The sequence below is a fragment of the Gastrolobium bilobum genome, unplaced genomic scaffold, assembly GCF_033153095.1.
Source record: "Gastrolobium bilobum isolate Gb01-03AN ecotype WA unplaced genomic scaffold, APGP_CSIRO_Gbil_v1 utg15086, whole genome shotgun sequence".
Lineage (NCBI taxonomy): Eukaryota > Viridiplantae > Streptophyta > Magnoliopsida > Fabales > Fabaceae > Gastrolobium > Gastrolobium bilobum.
In genome coordinates, this window is record NW_026897226.1 from 56,562 (window position 1) to 77,031 (window position 20,470).

Genomic DNA, 20,470 nt, shown 5'->3' on the forward strand with positions numbered 1-20,470 from the left:
TCTTGAATTTCTCAAGAATTTTAGCTATACAATGAGCCTGTGATAAGGCCAACACTTCAGATGCTCTATGGATTTTAATACCTGAGATAACGTTTTCTATCCCCATATCTTTCATATCGAATTTACTTGTAAGTAATTATTTAGTAGCTTTAATCATTTGATTATTGCTACCCATTATTAACATGTCGTCTACATAAAGACAAACAATGGCAAATCCTTTCTCAGTATTTTGAATATAGACACATTTGTGGCATTCATTAATTCGAAATCCATTTGATAACATAACTTTATCAAATTTCGCATGCCATTGTTTTGGAGCTTGTTTTAACCCGTAAAGGAATTTTATTAAGCGACAAACTTTTCGTTCTTATCCTTGGACAAAGAAACCTTCAGGTTGTTCTAAATATATCTCTTCTTCTAGGTCACCATTTAATAAGGCGATCTTAACATCCATTTGATTTATTTCTAATCCATTCAATGCAGCTACCACGATCAACATCCTAATGGATGTAATCCTTGTAACAGGTGAATAAGTATCGAAGTAGTCGATACCTTCATATTGTCTGTAGCCATTTACCACAAGTCTAGCTTTGTATTTATCAATAGTGTCATTTTCTTTCGTTTTTCTTTTGAATACTCGCTTGCTTCCTAAAAGCTTATTGCCAGGAGGAAGGTTTACCAATTTCCAAGTGTTGTTGGACAAGATAGACTCTATCTCACTATTGATAGCCTCTTCCTAGAATGGTGCTTCTGGGGACGTCACAACTTTTTATACGTCTGAGGTTTGTCTTCTAACAGATACATCATAAAAGCAGGTCCAAAGAATGTGGTTGTCTTTTGCCTCTTGCTACGTCTAGGTTCATCTTCTACATCTTCTACAGGATCAATATTAGTTGTAGCATCCCGAGGTATCACAATGTTATTATCATTATTACTACATGATTCATGTACTTTGTTATACGGAAATACATCTTCAAAGAAAGTAACTTCCCTTGACTCAATAACCGTATTAACGTGTATATCTGAGACATCAGATTTAAAAATCAGAAACCAATAGGCACTACTATTAAGTGCATAGCCGATGAATACACAATCCACGGTTTTAGGTCCAATTTTCAATCTTTTAGGTTTATGAACTCCAACATTAGCCAAGCACCCCCACACTCTAAAGTATTTCAAGGATGGTTTCTTTCCTTTCTATACGTCGTATGGTATGCTCTTTGTCTTTTTGTGAGGCACTCTATTAATAATGTAGTTAGCCGTCAAAATGGCTTCCCCCCACAAATTTTGTGGTAAACCGGACGTGATTAACATAGCGTTCATCATTTCTTTCAATGTCCGATTTTTCCTTTCTGCAATCCCATTTGATTGCGGTGAATATAGAGCTGTTGTCTGGTGAATAATACCAGACTCTATGCAGAATTCCTCGAAGGGGCCATCGTATTCACCCCCACGATCGCTCCTTACTATTTTAATTTTCTTGTTAAGTTGATTTTCAACTTCACTTTTATATTGCATAAAAGCAACAATAGCTTCATCTTTACTAGTAAGTAAATACACATAACAATATCTACTGCAATCATCAATAAAAGTAATAAAGTATTTCTTATTACCCCTAGATGGTACAAATTTCATATTACATATATTAGTATGTATTAAATCTAACAACTCTGTTGATCTTTCAATCGATTAAAAAGGTAATTTCGAAAATTTTGATTCAACACATACTTGACACTTTTTATTTATACATTCAAATTTAGGTAGTAAGTCTAAATGAATTAAATTCTTAATTGATTTTAAATTAATGTGTCCTAAGCTATTATGCCATAAATTAGAAGACTCAAGCAAGTAAACAGAAGATAGTAGTATTATTAATATTATTGGTATTGTTTACAGTCATCACATTCAGTTTGAAAATGCCTTCACTAAGTTAACTATTTCCTACATACACATCATTCTTAGTAAGTACAAACTTATCATAAACAAATACAAGTTTAAACCATTCTTGCTCAACAAAGATCCAGAAACGAGGTTTTTGCGAATATCAGGCACATGGAGCACATCATTGAGTGTCACTATCTTGCTAGATGTCATCTTCAAAGCCACTTTCCCACATCTTTAACTTTTGAAGTAGATGAATTACCTATATAAAGCTTTTCATCATTATTAGTAAGAGTATAGAAGGAGAACATCCACTTGTTTGAACAGACATGTCTGGTGGCACCAGTGTCCACCCACCATTCCTTAGTATCTCCCACCAGATTGCACTCCATCACCACCACTGTCAGACTCAGATCCTCAACTTTATCAATAATATCAATCATGTTGGCTTGGGTGGTCTTCTTCTTCTTATTGAAATTTTGTGGCTTCCTCTCATCTTTCTTTTGTTCCTTCTTACAGCCCCTTGCACGATGGCCAGAATTCCCACAATTGTAACAATTGCCTTTGAACTTTTTGCCTTTTTCTTGCTTAGCATTTCCATCTTCAGAATATTTCCTCTTCTTTGACCTTGATTCCTCTTCAACAATATTAGCCTTAGAGACCATAAGATTGTGGCCATTCTTTTTATCAGAAATCTTATTATCTTCCTCTATCCTTAATCTCATAATCAGATCTTCAAGTGACAATTCCTTGCTCTTATGCTTGAGATAATTCTTGAAATCTTTCTAAGAATTTGGTAATTTTTCTATGAAAGCAGCAACTTGGAAAGACTCACTAAGAGACATTCCTTCTGCATGAATTTCTTGCACAATCACTTGAAGTTCTTCAACTTGACTAAACAGATTTGGAGTTTTGAATCTTGAAGTCCAAGAATCTGCCAACTATGAATTTTTTTAAGGCATCATCCTCGATTTTATACTTCTTGTCCAGACTATGCCATTGTTCCTTACTGGTCTTCAGCATACTATACACATTATACAGTGTGTTGTCTAGACCATTGAGAATATAGTTTCAGCAAAGGAAGTCAGAATGCTTCCAAGCATCAACGACAGCAACCTTTCCCTTGACAGGTTGTTCTCCCTCGTCCAATTTAGGAGCATCTTTTTTGAGGAAACGTTCCAGGTTCAATGTTGTCAAATAGAACAACATCTTTTGTGCCAACGCTTGAAATTTGTCCTATTATGTTTTTCAGGCTTGTCAGCATGCATTGGAACAGAAGCAGTAGGATTGGCAAAGTTTGCACTTGCACTTGCCATTTTTGTTAGACAAACAAAAATAGGAATTAATCACATAGATTAATACAGTAATCACACAGTAAATAAAAATAGTATATAAAACAGAAAACATAATATACTGATCACAGGTTCAAAACACCAAATTGTCTTAAGATTGTTATTTAGAAGACAATGGTTGATATTAATAATCACTAAGAGTTTTGAACCCGTGTATAGAACAGATGAAATTAATAATCACAAAACACAGAGCAATAGTAAAATTAACAACAGACTCATAGTATTGGAGAAAATGGATGAACACAATATGCAGAATGATGAAATAAATCTCAGCCCATAGAAAGTGTCTCCTTAAGATAATTTTCCCCCTCACTGATGCCAAAGGTTGATGGACACTTATCTTCCATGATAGAACGGAATTCCTCTGAAGATTGATGGCACTACCAGTCAACAGCCCAAACGAACACAACAAGATGCCATAGGAATTACACCGAAAAATGGAAGGAAGGATGCAAAACCGGATGAAGGAAAAAATTCGGCAGAGTGTCAGTGCAGAAAATCGGATGAATTTTCTGAATGGGTCAAGGTCTATATATAGATACTGACCGATCACGATGAACTGGCACTGGAGGCGAACCGCCGTGACTGACGACCATGAACGGGTACAACCGGTGACCGAATCAGGTGAACGGGTACAACCGGTGATCAGTTTGGTCCAATTATGAATGAACGCGTCGGTTTGAACTGAAAGGTAAGAACCAGTTCGGTTTAAAATGTTCAAAAAATCGGCAGGAAGGAACATTTGGGTTGAAGAATTTGGAGGGAAGAAACGGATAGGGACAGGGGTATTTTGGACAAAAAATTAATAAAAAAATTTAATAAATTATTTTTTATTTCACACACACGTAAGAACCGAATCGATCTGATTTGAGCCGAGCTGGCTGAACGAACGACGGCGGCGAACCAAATGCCACCTAGCTCCTCTCCCCTCCACAAAAATGTAGTGCCCCTTGGGGCAATTTAGGTGTGTGAGGTGAGAGCTTATAAACTCTCACACCTTTTACTAGTTGTCCAATGTGGGACTTCTTAAAACCCACACGCCTCTTCAACTTCCCTTTTTTTTTCTTCCTTAAGCCACTTCTTATTCATAACCCATAGGATATATTATGTATATTCCAACGTCAACAACATAGTTAAATTATAAATATTTTGGGTTGTGTTTAGCTATTGTACAAAGTCATTATAACCTATAATTCACAGAGTGAATATATTATTTTTGAAGGTTTGGTAGGCTTGATAGGTCAGACCAAGCTTATAATTTGGTTTGTATCAGACTAACAAGTCAAGTCAAGCTTGAAATAATTTATACAGACCTAACCTATTTAAGCTAGTGTCTGACTTGGCCTAGCTCAACTTATAATCCAACAATAGTAATATTTTTTTCATTTGTAATATTAATTATTAACTTTTCTGAACTTTCATTTGATAATGCCACATTTCATTATTGTCATCCACTGTACTAGAATTGCGCGTAAATATGCCGCAATCGATAATTATGTCTAGTGTTATATCATATGTTTTGATGTATTATCCACAAGTTGCACATGTGGATTTGTATAACACCTCATATTTTGTAAAAGTATTATTATATATGAAAATGTGAATTAAGGGGTAAGATTAGTGAAAATTTTGAAATTAGGGTCAAATTGCATAAGAAGGGTAAAATGGTAATTTACCAAACACATAATCCTAGGAAAAGAAATTTGAGTAGGAGGTCTCAAATGAGAAAAATAACACTAGAAATGGATTCAGAATGAAAAATTAAGTGGGTAGGCAAGTTTCAAAAAATTTGATGAATAGTGATTTTATCGGTGTAAAATATTGCGGTATAATTGTACCGATAAGCGTGAAAATATGATCAGTTTTTCTAAGAAGTAAAAATATGACGTGAACGAGAAAAATATGTAGGTTATGAATTTGTGGGACCCACTTAAGTCACTTGAGTGGGTGGAAAGCCAAAGGTGTCACAAAAATCTGACTTTCTCTCTCCTCTCTTCCTCTCTAACCCGTGGAACTTCACCATTGTTGGGGGTTTTGGTTTGAAAAGTTCATTCAACCAAATCACCATCAAATCCTCTCCAAAAGCCAAAGTGGTGCACATCAAAGTTTAAGTAAATGGCATTCTAAACCCAACCATACCATTCTCCACCCTTGAAACTCAATATTTTGGGAGAAAAGCCTCACCCTATTCCACGAAAATTTGGAAAAAAAATAAGTGTTCTTGGAGTTGTTGCTCAAGCCATTGCTTGGGTATTGTTTGGTGGAGCCCTTGGCCTTGATCCTTGGTGAGTAGCTCTACTTATGGATGTTTATTTTGGAAGATTTGAAATTGATGACCTAGAGCATGTGTATATGGATTGATATAGTTAGAGAGCTCAAATTAAAAATGTGTATTAGATAAAAGTGGCTTAGAATGATGTTTTAATGTGATATAAATCATAAAAAATATTGGTGAAATTGATGGATGACTTAGGAAAATTTGAAGTGGAAAATCCAAGACTTTGTGAAATTGATAGGTTGGGTGATTGTGTAATTGAGTTGTGGAATAATTGTATGAGTTAATTATAGGATTGTATGATGTGTGGAAGTGTGAAATTGGATTGAATACCCCTAGGTTGGTGGGCATGAGCAATTCGACCTATTGAGGTCATGTATGGTTTGATGAAGTAAAAATTGTATAATTGATGTTGTATGATTGTGAATGGTGTTTAAATGGATGATGGGTTGGTGTGATGTCAGGGAATTGGAAGGAAGAATATTGAAGGTATTTGTGTGTGGGAATTCGACATATAGGGAAGTTTAAGGAAAAATAAATGTAAAATAGCCCTTTGGCCTAAGTGAATAGGTTTGGGTATTAGTATTTTGAAAGTGAATTGATTTCCTTGAGATTGTATTGATGATCATTGTTGTTTGATCGTTATAGGTTCCATCTCACGGACTCGATAGCGGAGGATTAAGCTTGGAGTTTACGTCGTGGGGCATTGCGTACAGAGTTGAGGTAAATTCTTGGTACTTGGATTTATCCCTTTGTGTGTTCTGCCACACCTAGTGGAAAATAGTGGTTGGATTGTGTTCATCCAAACGTGGGACTTTCGCTGGATAGGTATCTTTGGAGTTCCAATTAGGTTTTGCCATGGAGTCGTCTCAACCATGGGAGAGACACCAGGAAGCTTCTCAGGAGTTATATGATGGGGTCTTTGGACGGAATCCTTGTGTGGATGTTCTTGGATGTGAGCCCAGTGTGATGTGATTTTGTATGTTATGCATTTTGTATGATGATCATTGTATGCACATTGAGTGAGCCATGGGGTGGAGTGATCCTTTAGTACCCTTGGTTTACTGAGATATATTTGTATATCTCACCCTGCGTTTGGGGACATCATTTCAGGTTATAGTGAGCATGGAGGATCTTCGGGCAAGAGGCCCGCTTAGTGGAGCAGTTGAGCATGATGTGCATATGGAGAGCATAGCATTTTGGAGGATTATATTTGATGCACTTAGCATTATATTTGGTATTTGGACTTAGATCATGAACATACTGCATGTTGAGATTGCCATGCTTTTGGGTGTTCATGACTATGTTCTAAGTCCTTTGTAGTTGATGTACATTTCATGCCTCTTATGTATAATGCTATTTTGGTGAGCATGGGAATTGTCCATGACCACATATTATGTGTTGAGGCATTGGAGGATGTTTGGTATATATTGGCCATATGATGTGTAAATGTCAAAGAAAGGATGAAGATTGTAATTGATATATTGTATATTGATTATGCATGATGGAAGCGCCTAGAGCCTACATTAGTATTTGTACAAGTTGTAAATTTAGTATTAAGTTGTTAGAAGTATAACACTTGGTCCATTTTGAAATGAAAAAGCTGTCATCTGTGATTTTTACAGTAGGGTAATCGATTACCTTCAGTGTGTGGTAATCGATTACCTGAAACAGGGGACGCAAAAATTGAGCCACTATGATCAAAGTAATCGACTACTTTTGCATAGGTAACTGATTACCTAGTTTAGTAATCGATTACCTATGGAAAGGTAATCGATTACCAAAAATAGGGGAGCCCAAATTTAGCTACTGTCTGTTACTTTAGCTTTCGGTAATCGATTACCTAAAGAATGGTAATCGATTACCACTGTGCAAATTTTGAATATAAGTGATTTTATAACCCTGAGTTAATGGTATTGCTTGAAGGGGTTGTAATGAATAAGTTTTATGCTTCCGCGAATTTTGCATTTACAATTGCGGTGTTGTTTTTAATTGATTACAGAATGGTTAATGTTTAAAGGCAAGGATGTAATAAAAGAAAAAGTTAACCCGTAATTTATTAACTTAATTGCTGTGATTGTAACTGCGCTTAATATCATATGCAATGATAACATTACCGGTACGTAACAAGCTGTTACAATTTGCGTGTATAAATCAAGCATCAAGTGTATGCGTGAATAACAATATGCACTGACTAAGAGAGTGATTATATATCATTTGGGTGTGCACCAATAAGTCAAACATCGAGTTTATTCATGAATTGCAGCGCGTGCCACTAGAAGAGCGCATCATAGAATTTGCTCATGTATTCCGTATTACTCACAAGTCAAACATGCTGGGTGCACATGTTCAAGTCAAGCATATGGTTGTGCATGTATAAGTCAAGTATGGGGTTTATCCGCAAATTACAACACGAGCCATTAGGAGATCACATCATGGCATTTGCACGGTCGATGTATTACCCACAAGTTGCATATGGTGGATGTGTGTTTTCAAGTCGTGCATGAGGGTATGCATGTTTAAGTCAAGTATTGTGCACGACTTACAACTTGCTCAATTGGGAGAACACAACATAGCATTTTCATAGTGGGCGTATTACCCACAAGGTGCACATGAGAGTTATGCATGTCCAAGTCGTGCATGGGGATGTGCGTGTTCTCGTCTTCGGACGGATAATCGTCCAATAGACCGTGCAAAAGGAATCTCATGTCCATTGCCTCGGACTAGTATTGTGATCTTCCAATTGTGAAGAATTTGCAGCTATCAATCAATGCATATAAATAAATTTCTTTGTCTGGCCTGGTGAATTGTTAAATTTAACCATGGACAACTCGCTTTTTTTATAACTTTGTTCTATGAAGATTACAAAAATTTCTTAGCAACATATTGATGTGTTACCAATTCTATTATCACAGAGTGCATCTGAGCATCACTTTTAGTATATTTACAAAAGGATACTCTTAACTTCATGCACTACTTCATCACTTCTTATTGTTGATATAAACTATTATCCTTCACATGTGAATGCTCAAATATATATTTATAATATCATAATAAATTATATACGTCTGCATGCTTCCACAAAGGGATTTAGGGGAATTTAATGCCAAAATCATACATGATAGAATTAAATAGCAAGTGATTTCTTGATTAGTAAAATTTTATAATAAAATTAATAGGTTTTCATCTAATTTTTTAGGAAAATATTTTCGTCTTTATTTCCGACGAAAGTAATTTTTTTTTTAAAAATTCTATCCCTCGTAGCAATCAATTTTTTTTCCTCTCTAGTTTATTTACTACTTTCAATGAAGAATATTATCCTCTTTGTTTTCTATTAAAATATTTTCTGTCGAAAATTCATTCACTACTTTTGATGGAATTTGTCTCAATAATCGATGATTCTCTAGTAGTGCCGAGATATGGGTGGTAGAGGGAGTGAAATTTGAGACATGACACATGATAATCTCCTTAGCTGCCACTAGGGGTCCTAAATGAACCAGGGGCCTTTGGCTCAGCTCGTGAAAGCCTAAGCTTACATGTCTAAAATTGGTTGTTGGCACCAGGCTTGAACTTGTATAAAAGCTCGTTTAATAGAAAGGCCTCAGGCTTCAATTCAAAAACTCAGCCTTAGAGCCTCTCAGGATTGCCTGGTATATCATTATTTTTTATTTTTTATATTACTTGTAATAGCCCTATCTTTCTCCTCAATCCATTTCACCCCATTTTATTGGGTAAACAGACATTTTGAATGACTTTGTTCTATATTATGCTGTTTTGATATACATTTAATTTATGAATATTTATGAAATTACTGATGTTGTTGATTGTAATTCTATTTGGATAAATTTTTGTTTTCTTATTTTTCTAAGCAGGCTAACAGGCTAAACCAGACTTTTAATTTTTGTAAACAAGTCAGGTCGCAGGTCGATAATTATATTTATAACAGGTAATAGGATTGGTCAGACTGACACATTTAAACACAGGCTTAACCTTTTAAGACCAAAGCTCGGCTCGACTCATTAACACCTCTAGCTGCCATGTGACACCCTGGTCTTGCTAGTGGGGTCACAGAGATTAAAGTGTATCAAATTGAGTGCTAGCCTTGTAGTCATGCATGCTCTCCCTACATCATTTCTTTATTTTTCCTTATTTTAGCAAATTTATTTTTGCAAAGATGATTTGGGACTATCAAGTAAACATAATAAAAATTTATGGTTTAATTTGGAATATATACATATAGTACTATCTACAACTTACTATGGGTGAATATATATTAAGGAATTGGAGTCTTACATAATTGTTGGTGTTGTTGTTATATGACTCTGAAGTCATATGTTATATTCATGAAATTAACTTAGTGAAAACTTTACAGCGTCATGTTTCCCTTTATTATGGATGCATAATTGATGAAATGTAATTACTCACATGCTTACTTGGAAACATTTATATTTGTAAGTTTTTGAAAAATCACATCAGATAACAGAGACTTATTTAAGGAGTCAATTATTATTCGACTAAATCAACTTAAAGCAGTTTTCAAAATAATAATATTTGCTTTATTTATATTCTTAATTGGTGTATATTAACTATTATTTATGATCCTAATTAATTGAAACACATCGTTCAACAAAAAGGGGGCACAAAAGTAATTTTGTGCAAAAACTTTCTAATAACCCCAAATTCTGAAGTTTTCCACAAGAGAAAGCTTTGGTTTCCCTCTCTCTTCTCAATTCTAGCTTTCTTCTTCTTCTTTTTTTCATTTGCTTTCTTTACTACTGATCAGACCAAATACAGTATGGGCTGGCCAATGTGTACCGGGCCAAATCACACATGGTTGACAGAGAAAGCCTTTGGGATGATCTGCTTTCTGGACTGGAGGTTGTAGTTGATGATGCGATGACTCAGGTTCTCCTTTGGCGTGGTGATTCAGACTGGGGGGTACCTGCGATGACACTCTGACGCTCAAGTCAGTATTAATTGCAGGTGTATGTGTATTCTTACTGAATTAGATTGTCATACTTGGGCATGTACCCTCTGGTTATATAGTGGTTGTGATGCCGCCTTGTGAAGGCGGTATGGCTTCTGATTGACCGTTTAAGGGCTGCAGGTTCTGCTTGTGCCTTAATAGCCTTATCTCTTAAGGCCAGGCTACTTTGATAGAGTAGCGGCAAGCTGGTGCTGTCCCCAGTCTATTTGCTTAAGGGCGCTGTGGATCTTTATTAGTTTCTGTGTTGGCTTCCTTATCTCTGAAGGCATGTGTAACAGCCCGTTACGTACCGGTATTGTTAACATTAATTATGATATTAAGCGCAGTTACAATCACAGCAGTTCATTTATGAAACGCGAATAAATTTTTTTCCGATTATTACGCGAGCATTTAAAACATAAAAAGGCGTAATAATTAAAAGCTGTGACCGTAACCATAAACTCTTGCGGAAGACTTATTTAAACTATTTTTATCACTTACGTTACTTATTATAAGTTACTAAGGAGTTCCCATAAACTCACTTAGCCAATTTCCAACTTTACGTTTTACACCAATTCGAATATGTTACACTCTAAGTTTTTCTGCGACCAAACAGATCGCAACCAACCCTACTTCTCAGATTATATCTTTGTGTTACTTAATTCCCTTTTTAACAAGCTAAAATACGCTCAATTCGGAGCTCATTTGCTCCGGTTATCGTCGTTTGAAGTTGGATAAGCAATTAGCCCAAACAACCCCAGAAACAGCCCAAACCACTCACTTTGCCCGAATTACTGCACACAATCGACTCAACCATTTGCTCTCAAATTTTTATCCTACAAACTAGACATCTCAAACTTCATTTTGATATATCACACGCTTAATTTGACGGAGAAACGAAGCGGGAATTAATTTCCCAAATCCGGTCCATAATCTGCCTCAGGTGCAGGGGCACATGGGCAGTCCGTGTTTCTCTATTTATTTCAGGCCGAAGATCAACCCAGAATTTCCTCAAATTTTGACACAAGGTAGAGGACATCTCAACCTTCAAAATGACGTATGGCACGTCCCTAGGGGACCTCTATAGAGGGAGATATGCTCTTCCGAAGTTCGCCTAAAATCTGCCAATTCTACAGAAAATTCGCCAGAGTTTCCTTTGTTTTTCCAATAATCCCAAATTTGTAAAAGATCATTTAAAACCTCAATGTACCTAATAAACACATGATAATACAGTAATAATCCAATGGGTGGCACACACAAGGACCAACAACGCCTTGGGGCACTTACAACCCAATCCAGTTTATAGTTATTAAACATAGAGTCCATATTAATCATTCTTAAGTAGTTGCAATCACTAACACCTTTTTCATGCATATTTCCATCATACATATTATCATAACCTAAGATAAGCCTAAGGCCCTTCCATCATAGTTAGACATGCATCAATACTATTACAATATGGCTTTACAAATTACAACTTGAAACTAAAACTTCAAATTACATTCTTCTAAAATTTCAACTTAATTAAAAGACAACATAACCAAATACATCACTACTAGACTTAGGCAAAATGGCATGAACAAGATGCTAATGAAGCTACTAATAAATACAAATGACATGTTCATGCCCTAAGTCTAGCCTAGGCCACACGGCCAACAAAATGCAAAATAAGAAACGCTCCATCGCTCACTCTGCGGGCCTCTTGCCCGAGGCTCCTGCTCCACTGCTACCTCCTGAAATAAATGCCCCGAGACGGGGTGAGATATACGAATATATCTCAGTAACCAAGAGGTTCTGGAGAAAACTCCACCCAATGGTTCACTTCGATGCATATCAATAGAATACAACAACCATTTTGAAAACGGGATATAGCATAGGATTTAGAGAAGGGGGAATATAAAGAAAACAAAATACGACGATACGGGATGGTAACCCCAATTCCACGTACGCCCTCGGCATATATAAGTCTATGGGTATCATCCAAGGTGTGTTCACAGAAACCACAACCATGATGCCCAAACCAACCAAAACGCCAAAGACATTCCTAGTGTGCTCCTACCCGGATCACACACCATGACCGCAGTCAACTGGAACTCCCTCCTGGAGACCTATCCAGCGGAAGTCCGAAAATGCCCGAAGGCTAATAAAACTGTCTACTGGCCAGAGACTCGGTACTGCAGTACCCATAGCAATAATGCATGCATGCTCATGTGTTCTATACTATTCATACACACTTCCTACCGTTGCCATCAACTGGCAAGGTGGAACAGAAAAGGGGAACAAGCCCCAGTACCAAGAGGTTACCTTAATTTGCGTTTCCACAAGCTCCGCAGCAGCTTATCCCTCAACTCGGTACACAGCGGAATGCCTACACAGAGGACATTCCCAATCACTCTCAGTTCAACCCATACATGTTAATTTATAATTACACATGCAATGAACCAATTTCTTACCTCAATCCACTTTGTCCCGGACCAAGGGCAATTCACTGATTCAAGATTCGGGATTCAGGTCGACGTACGGCAACCTATACAATAACGTACATCCATCAGTACTCGTCAAATAGTATCAAAACGCAAAAACACAAAAATCCTCCCCATCCTCCCTTGATGGTTCGGCCATTGTAGTGTAAATGTGAGATTTATTTTTCTAAATTTTCTTTCTCATTTTGTTACGTCTCATTAGGTCGTCAATAGGCCAGTTCAAGTGCCGGTTCGTCATTTTCGCGTCGAATTACATCAAAACGCGAAAATCGCCAAATCACCCCTTTTCCCCTTGGAGGTTCGGCCATGTAGGTGTAAATTTGAGATTTATTTTCTTAAATTTTCTTTCTCATTTTATAACACTCCCTTAGGTTGTTTAGAGGCTAGTTCAATCGTCGTTTTTCCGTTTTCCGACATTTACGCATCGTTTTGCGAAATATTTCATTCTGGGCTCATTTAGGTCTCTAACACAATTCATTTTTTTCCATTGTTTCAAACACTCTCCAAGCACAACACAACCCATCTAAGCACCATATAACTACACAAATCATCATCCAAATCATTTTTCAACATCAATTCCTCAATCTTTCCTCAAAGAATCGAATTTTACCCTATGGCATTCCAAGGAATTTCCATAAAACTTTAATCATTCCACACCTCATACAATCCTATTATATCAACATACAATCATACAACAACTCATCAATCCAATCCTAACACATTTTCAAAACTCAAAGTCATGACAACCTCAAAATTTTCTAAGTTAAAAATTCACATTTTTCATCAATAATTTTTATTGCATTTATGGCTACTACACATCATTCTAAGACACATTCATGTACAAACATTTTCCAATTGAGCTCTCTAAACACATCAATCCAACAAGCCCTCTTTAGGGTTCATAAATTCAACCACAAAATTAAACCATTGGAACACAAGGAAACTCACCCAAAAGCTTGGCACAAGGCTCCTCCTAAACATACTCCACCATTGGAGCATCAATCAACACCATTTTCACAAATCTAAAGGAAAGGGCCGCAGCTTTGGGGAGGGTTTTTCTCAAAATCTAGTGGCTTTCAAGGCTTGGGAGTACCACCAATGGATTTAGAAGACCATTTCCATCAAATTTCAAGACAAGAATCAATGGATTTGGTGAAGAAATGGCTAAGTTATGGTGAAATGAAATCTTGGAGGGGAAGGGCTATGGTGGCTGCGGGTTTGAGCAAGAAGAGGGAGGAAAGTGATGCATGAATAGTGCCAAGCACATGTGGCTTAAGTCACTTAAGTGGGGTGGGTCCCACTGCCACCTCACGCGATTTAAAACTAATCCAAATTTTCCTTCGATTCCACTGAACGTCCGTAAATTCACAACCTATTTAGAAACTCAAATTTTTAACATTAACTATTCCCCTTTAAATAGGCTTGATCAGATGAATTAAGAGTCCTCCATTCGTTCGGAGAAAACACTGTTTTAAGCTATTATGCGCGCCATTGGCACGCTTCCCCAAATTGTCTTAATTTCATCGAATATTATAAGAAATCATATTTCCTAACTCATTAGACCATTTTTAACTCATATTTGAAACCTAGAGCTCAAAACTCAATCAGCACGTTTTACGGTGCAATCGTACCGCGGTATTTTTACCCGCGAAAAACACTATTCACTGATTTTTCTGAAACTTGCCTGTCCACTCAATTTTTCGTTCTGAACCCATTTCCAGGGTTATTTTTACCATCTGAGACCTTGTACTCAATTTTATCTTCCTAGGGTTGCGTGTTGGCTAATTACCGTTTTGCCCTTTCTTTGTATTTTGGCCTAATCTTTTGGATTTTCACTAATCCATCACTTGATTGCTCACTTAATATTTTAATTACTTGATTTAAAATTGTGAGGTGTTATATTCACCCCAACTTTTTAGAATTTTGTCCGCAAAATTAAATCATACTCACCCGCTAACTCAGGACACAGCCGGAGAATCTCATCCTCCCGCTCCCAAGTAGCATCCTCAAGTGTGTATCTTTACCATATTACTTTTATCACAAGCATGATCTCCTTTTTATGATACTCATTATCCTTTGATCCTTCATAATTACTCGTCTCCCATGGTTCTGTGACATTTTAATTCCCAATACTTTAAACTTCCTCTGGTTTACCGTTTCTCTTTCGCTGATTTGTAGGTAATAATATAACCATATTACGGATTTGTCGGTATCAATTTACCTCATTCTCATCTTTATCCATCCTTCTGACCCATGGTCGTTCTCAAAAGCACCTAATCGTTTTCATACTAGGCTCTAACCGCTCTCATGCACATTCACTAGTTATTCCTGGAGTATTTCCAACTCACATGTTCTTTAGTACTTAACTCTTTTCGCTGTCCTCACTGTTTTCACAATACCCCAACAACCATTTCTTTCTATTACTGTTACTACTCTTATCATTTCGTTGTTTTCTTGGCTTTCACCCAAGCACATACTTTCTAGTTTCAAAGGCACTTTGTCGTGTCCTACAATTACGACTCACATTAAATTCTATACTCATATACTTTATTTTAATTTGTCACGTGTCTTCATCTCTTTTTAGGTACTCACAACTATATCTTTCTCTTTGTGATACGAAACTAGCAATACCCATACTAGTTTATATTTTCGATTAGCCCTATAAGGCCTTTCGACCACAAATACTCATGAAATTTTTCCACCTACAAATTCATATTCATAATTTACACTCATTGTTAAACTCTTTATTAGCTTAACCATCTCAACTTTACCAACTCAACCAGCTCAACTCCATACTTAGACCTCTCACAGTCTAAACACAACACTCATCAATGACCTCCACATCAAGGCCTCATGCTTAATATTTTCTCCCACTAACTATTTTCAACTTTTATTCCACTCCGACGTTGCAACTTAACCATATGTTCAACTTATTTATACCACTTTTTCGTAATCATCGTCATTTAATCCTGAATGTCAAACTCAATATAACATCACCTTACAGTTTTCACCAACTTTCACCAATCATCTTGGTTGTTCGAATCAATCAACCACACCAAGCCATTTCACTACTAACTGATGGACCCTTAAAATGCCATGTCTCTCACATGCAAGTCTCGTTCTATAGGAATCTTTGAAACTTAATTATCAAGTCACATAAAACTAAATCCATCATTGCCACTACTTATACAATTCCCCACCGATTGGTATCTCAATCTCTCAGAATATTCAAAGCTACCACAAACACTCAGTCATACCTCATTAATACTTAACCAAAACAATATTATCATTGTGCATTTTCCACACACTTTCCACCATAAGTGGCATATGCGATTATATATAACACTCCTCAATCCACTCTATCAGTACAACCAAGCTATCAACTTTTAGGCAACCGATCGCAATTCCAGTTTCTAACTATTATTACACATTCGCGCTTGATTCCATGACAATTTACCTTCTATAAGGGCTAATAATTCACCGTTTTAACCTGAACTCTTGATCATTACCAGCCTTCCTAGAAGGACACTCACTCAATCTGTCAACATCAATCTCGTTATTATCTCTTTCATCATAAGACGAGAATTCCAACAAATTTACTACCTCACTTGGAGCCGAAATTATTTCATCAAACTTACTTTACACCCATAATAGTGTTTCACTATCACACTTCAAAAAAATTTACACACTATGCCTCACCTCTTGTATCCAATTCTGACATACTATTGTCCATTTACAAATATCTGACCTCATATTTTGCGTTAATCACATGGAAGAACTCTCTCAATACAGTGGGTAACAACATTCACAGGTTTTAACCGCTCGAGCTCTTGCTGTCCTCAGGGCCCCAGATGTAATGACCCACCGATCAGAGAATCCACCCATATAATCCATGCAGTAATGATAACCTACCACCTGCTGACTGTGTTCTATTAGTATTCCCAACGTTTCTTATTTGTGCACTTATGTAGATCAATTCAACTATAATAGCAGTCTCATCACTGCGGGATACTTCCTCATCTCATATTACTCGTATAACATAATAATAGTCTCCGGGAACATAATCCGCACGGAGATGGCTACACACTTCGGGCACATAAGCCGCACAGAGATGGTAATATCAAGTCTCATAACGTGCACCTAGTGCATAGAGGAGTTCATATTTACATCACATCTGTATACAACAGCAAACGTGTACCCAGTACACAGGGGAGTTCATACTTATAACATATCCGTATATAACGGCAAAACTGGTACTCCGTACACTCCAGATCACACATGGACCCAGTCCATTTGGTGTCTGTATCACTCTGTATATAACAGCAAAATATCTTTGGTATATTCACATGGGGCTATCCCCATAACCATAGTAATAATGGTATAATATACACCTGTTATATATATAAGTCAATTCATTTTACTCTCTCATTTCATTCTTCTCACAGATAGTTTACATGTAAGTCACTATTATAATAATTCACATTCTCTTCGTAATTTCATACACATTTCTTAACTCTCAATAGTTCCTTCTGTCATGTTATTGTTCAAATCCATAGTCCATTATCTCTTCCTTGCTTATTCTTCTCACAGATTGTTTTCTCTTTTACTTTGACTATTCACTTGGCATAGTTCATAACATAATCTCTATTCCGTGAATCAAGAATTTTCTCAAAGTTCTGTACACATCTCACATATACTTCCCATCACACAGGGATCTTCTAAACATATTCGTCCTATCACAAAAGACTAATTTCACCTCAATCCGTGCACTGGAAAATTATATCAATCCTTGCATTAACACTTATACCTCAACTCATTAACTAATCTTATCATTTTTGTTTTGACATTACACATTAGCTCTTTTGCTAAACACATAATTCCACACTTTATTGTAACTTAGTTCATACACTAATCACATGATTTCCCATCAGGTTGTACATTAGCTCATTCTCTAATCATACAATCTCTTCAGATACTTCCCATCATCGGGGATTTCATTCAGCCTCATTGTCCTTTTACAAAAAATTTAATAATTTACCTCAACACAGATAATTAGGCGCTCAGGCCGTCACAAGGTGTACATACATATATATGTATACTGCCACTTAGGCCATCACTGGATCATCATCCGTTTATTTATCAGAGTAGGTATACTGGCCATCAGGCCATTAGGTATTATTCACAATGCATTACAACATCCACTAGTAATTAGGCCATTTCAATTTACGATATTCATTCTTTGAGATCTCCATGAGACCTCCATCATGGATCAATCCTCTTATGCTTCATAACACCTGAACCTCTACAAAGTAGCCATTTCCAAGGAGAATTCCACACATTAACGCACACATATAATCACATTTGTTTCCTTTATGGCATGTCTGTCAAGCTAGACCATATTCCGTTACGGACAATCATACTCTCAATGAACCTTGTTCAATGCCATCCATGGCGATTCTATCAACTTCTTCCTTATACATATAATACATAATTAATTCATCTCCCCTATGCTTAATCAATACTACCTCCTTATGGATTTAAATCCCATATTTCGATACATCTCAATTTAACAATTGACCAACATTATAATTTCAAGTGGTCAAATCCCATAGGATTAATCATCAATTATTCTATTTATTTCTCTGCATGAACCATCTCAATTTGTTTAAGTGTACATCATCCATCAAGGACTTATAACTTCTAGTCAACATAAAATATTCAAACTCATGCCTAAGCATATCTGTTCATCATTTTCAATAACCCAACAGGTTCTAATCTTCCACCTTGATGAAGTCCCTCCACCACGTCCACCTGGACATAATTGTTTTTACTATACAACACATATACTTGGAAGCTTCACCAATACCTTTTCCATACTATGGACTCATCTCAATTATATATCTTTATTATTCATGGTACTACAAGGTTCATCCATGCAATACCGTACATATCATAGATTTGTTTACAACTTTCACTTACAATCCAGCTTTATAAATTTCATCTACAAGGTCAGACAAAACATTTAAGTATGTTTCCCTGAAGTCCTATCATATTCATATTTTACTTACTGCCATCTCTTGTCCATGGAGCAGTCAACACTGCATCCACAACATCAGGCTAAGGACTTACATTTGGTGTTCCAAGGTTGCCACGCAGGCTTCTTACGATGACTACGCATGTAACACAAAGGAATGGGTTGATCAGACCCACACTAAGGAATCACATATGCAGTAATCGATAAGAATCTACATACAACTATGCAACACACAACACAACTATATATTCATTATCAGAGTTCCCTAACAAAACTGCTCTGATACCATAAAATGTAACAGCCCGTTACGTACCGGTATTGTTAACATTAATTATGATATTAAGCGCAGTTACAATCACAGCAGTTCATTTATGAAACGCGAATAAATTTTTTTCCGATTATTACGCGAGCATTTAAAACATAAAAAGGCGTAATAATTAAAAGCTGTGACCGTAACCATAAACTCTTGCGGAAGACTTATTTAAACTATTTTTATCACTTACGTTACTTATTATAAGTTACTAAGGAGTTCCCATAAACTCACTTAGCCAATTTCCAACTTTACGTTTTACACCAATTCGAATATGTTACACTCTAAGTTTTTCTGCGACCAAACAGATCGCAACCAACCCTACTTCTCAGATTATATCTTTGTGTTACTTAATTCCCTTTTTAACAAGCTAAAATACGCTCAATTCGGAGCTCATTTGCTCCGGTTATCGCCGTTTGAAGTTGGATAAGCAATTAGCCCAAACAACCCCAGAAACAGCCCAAACCACTCACTTTGCCCGAATTACTGCACACAATCGACTCAACCATTTGCTCTCAAATTTTTATCCTACAAACTAGACATCTCAAACTTCATTTTGATATATCACACGCTTAATTTGACGGAGAAACGAAGCGGGAATTAATTTCCCAAATCCGGTCCAGAATCTGCCTCAGGTGCAGGGGCACATGGGCAGTCCGTGTTTCTCTATTTATTTCAGGCCGAAGATCAACCCAGAATTTCCTCAAATTTTGACACAAGGTAGAGGACATCTCAACCTTCAAAATGACGTATGGCACGTCCCTAGGGGACCTCTATAGAGGGAGATATGCTCTTCCGAAGTTCGCCTAAAATCTGCCAATTCTACAGAAAATTCGCCAGAGTTTCCTTTGTTTTTCCAATAATCCCAAATTTGTAAAAGATCATTTAAAACCTCAATGTACCTAATAAACACATGATAATACAGTAATAATCCAATGGGTGGCACACACAAGGACCAACAACGCCTTGGGGCACTTACAACCCAATCCAGTTTATAGTTATTAAACATAGAGTCCATATTAATCATTCTTAAGTAGTTGCAATCACTAACACCTTTTTCATGCATATTTCCATCATACATATTATCATAACCTAAGATAAGCCTAAGGCCCTTCCATCATAGTTAGACATGCATCAATACTATTACAATATGGCTTTACAAATTACAA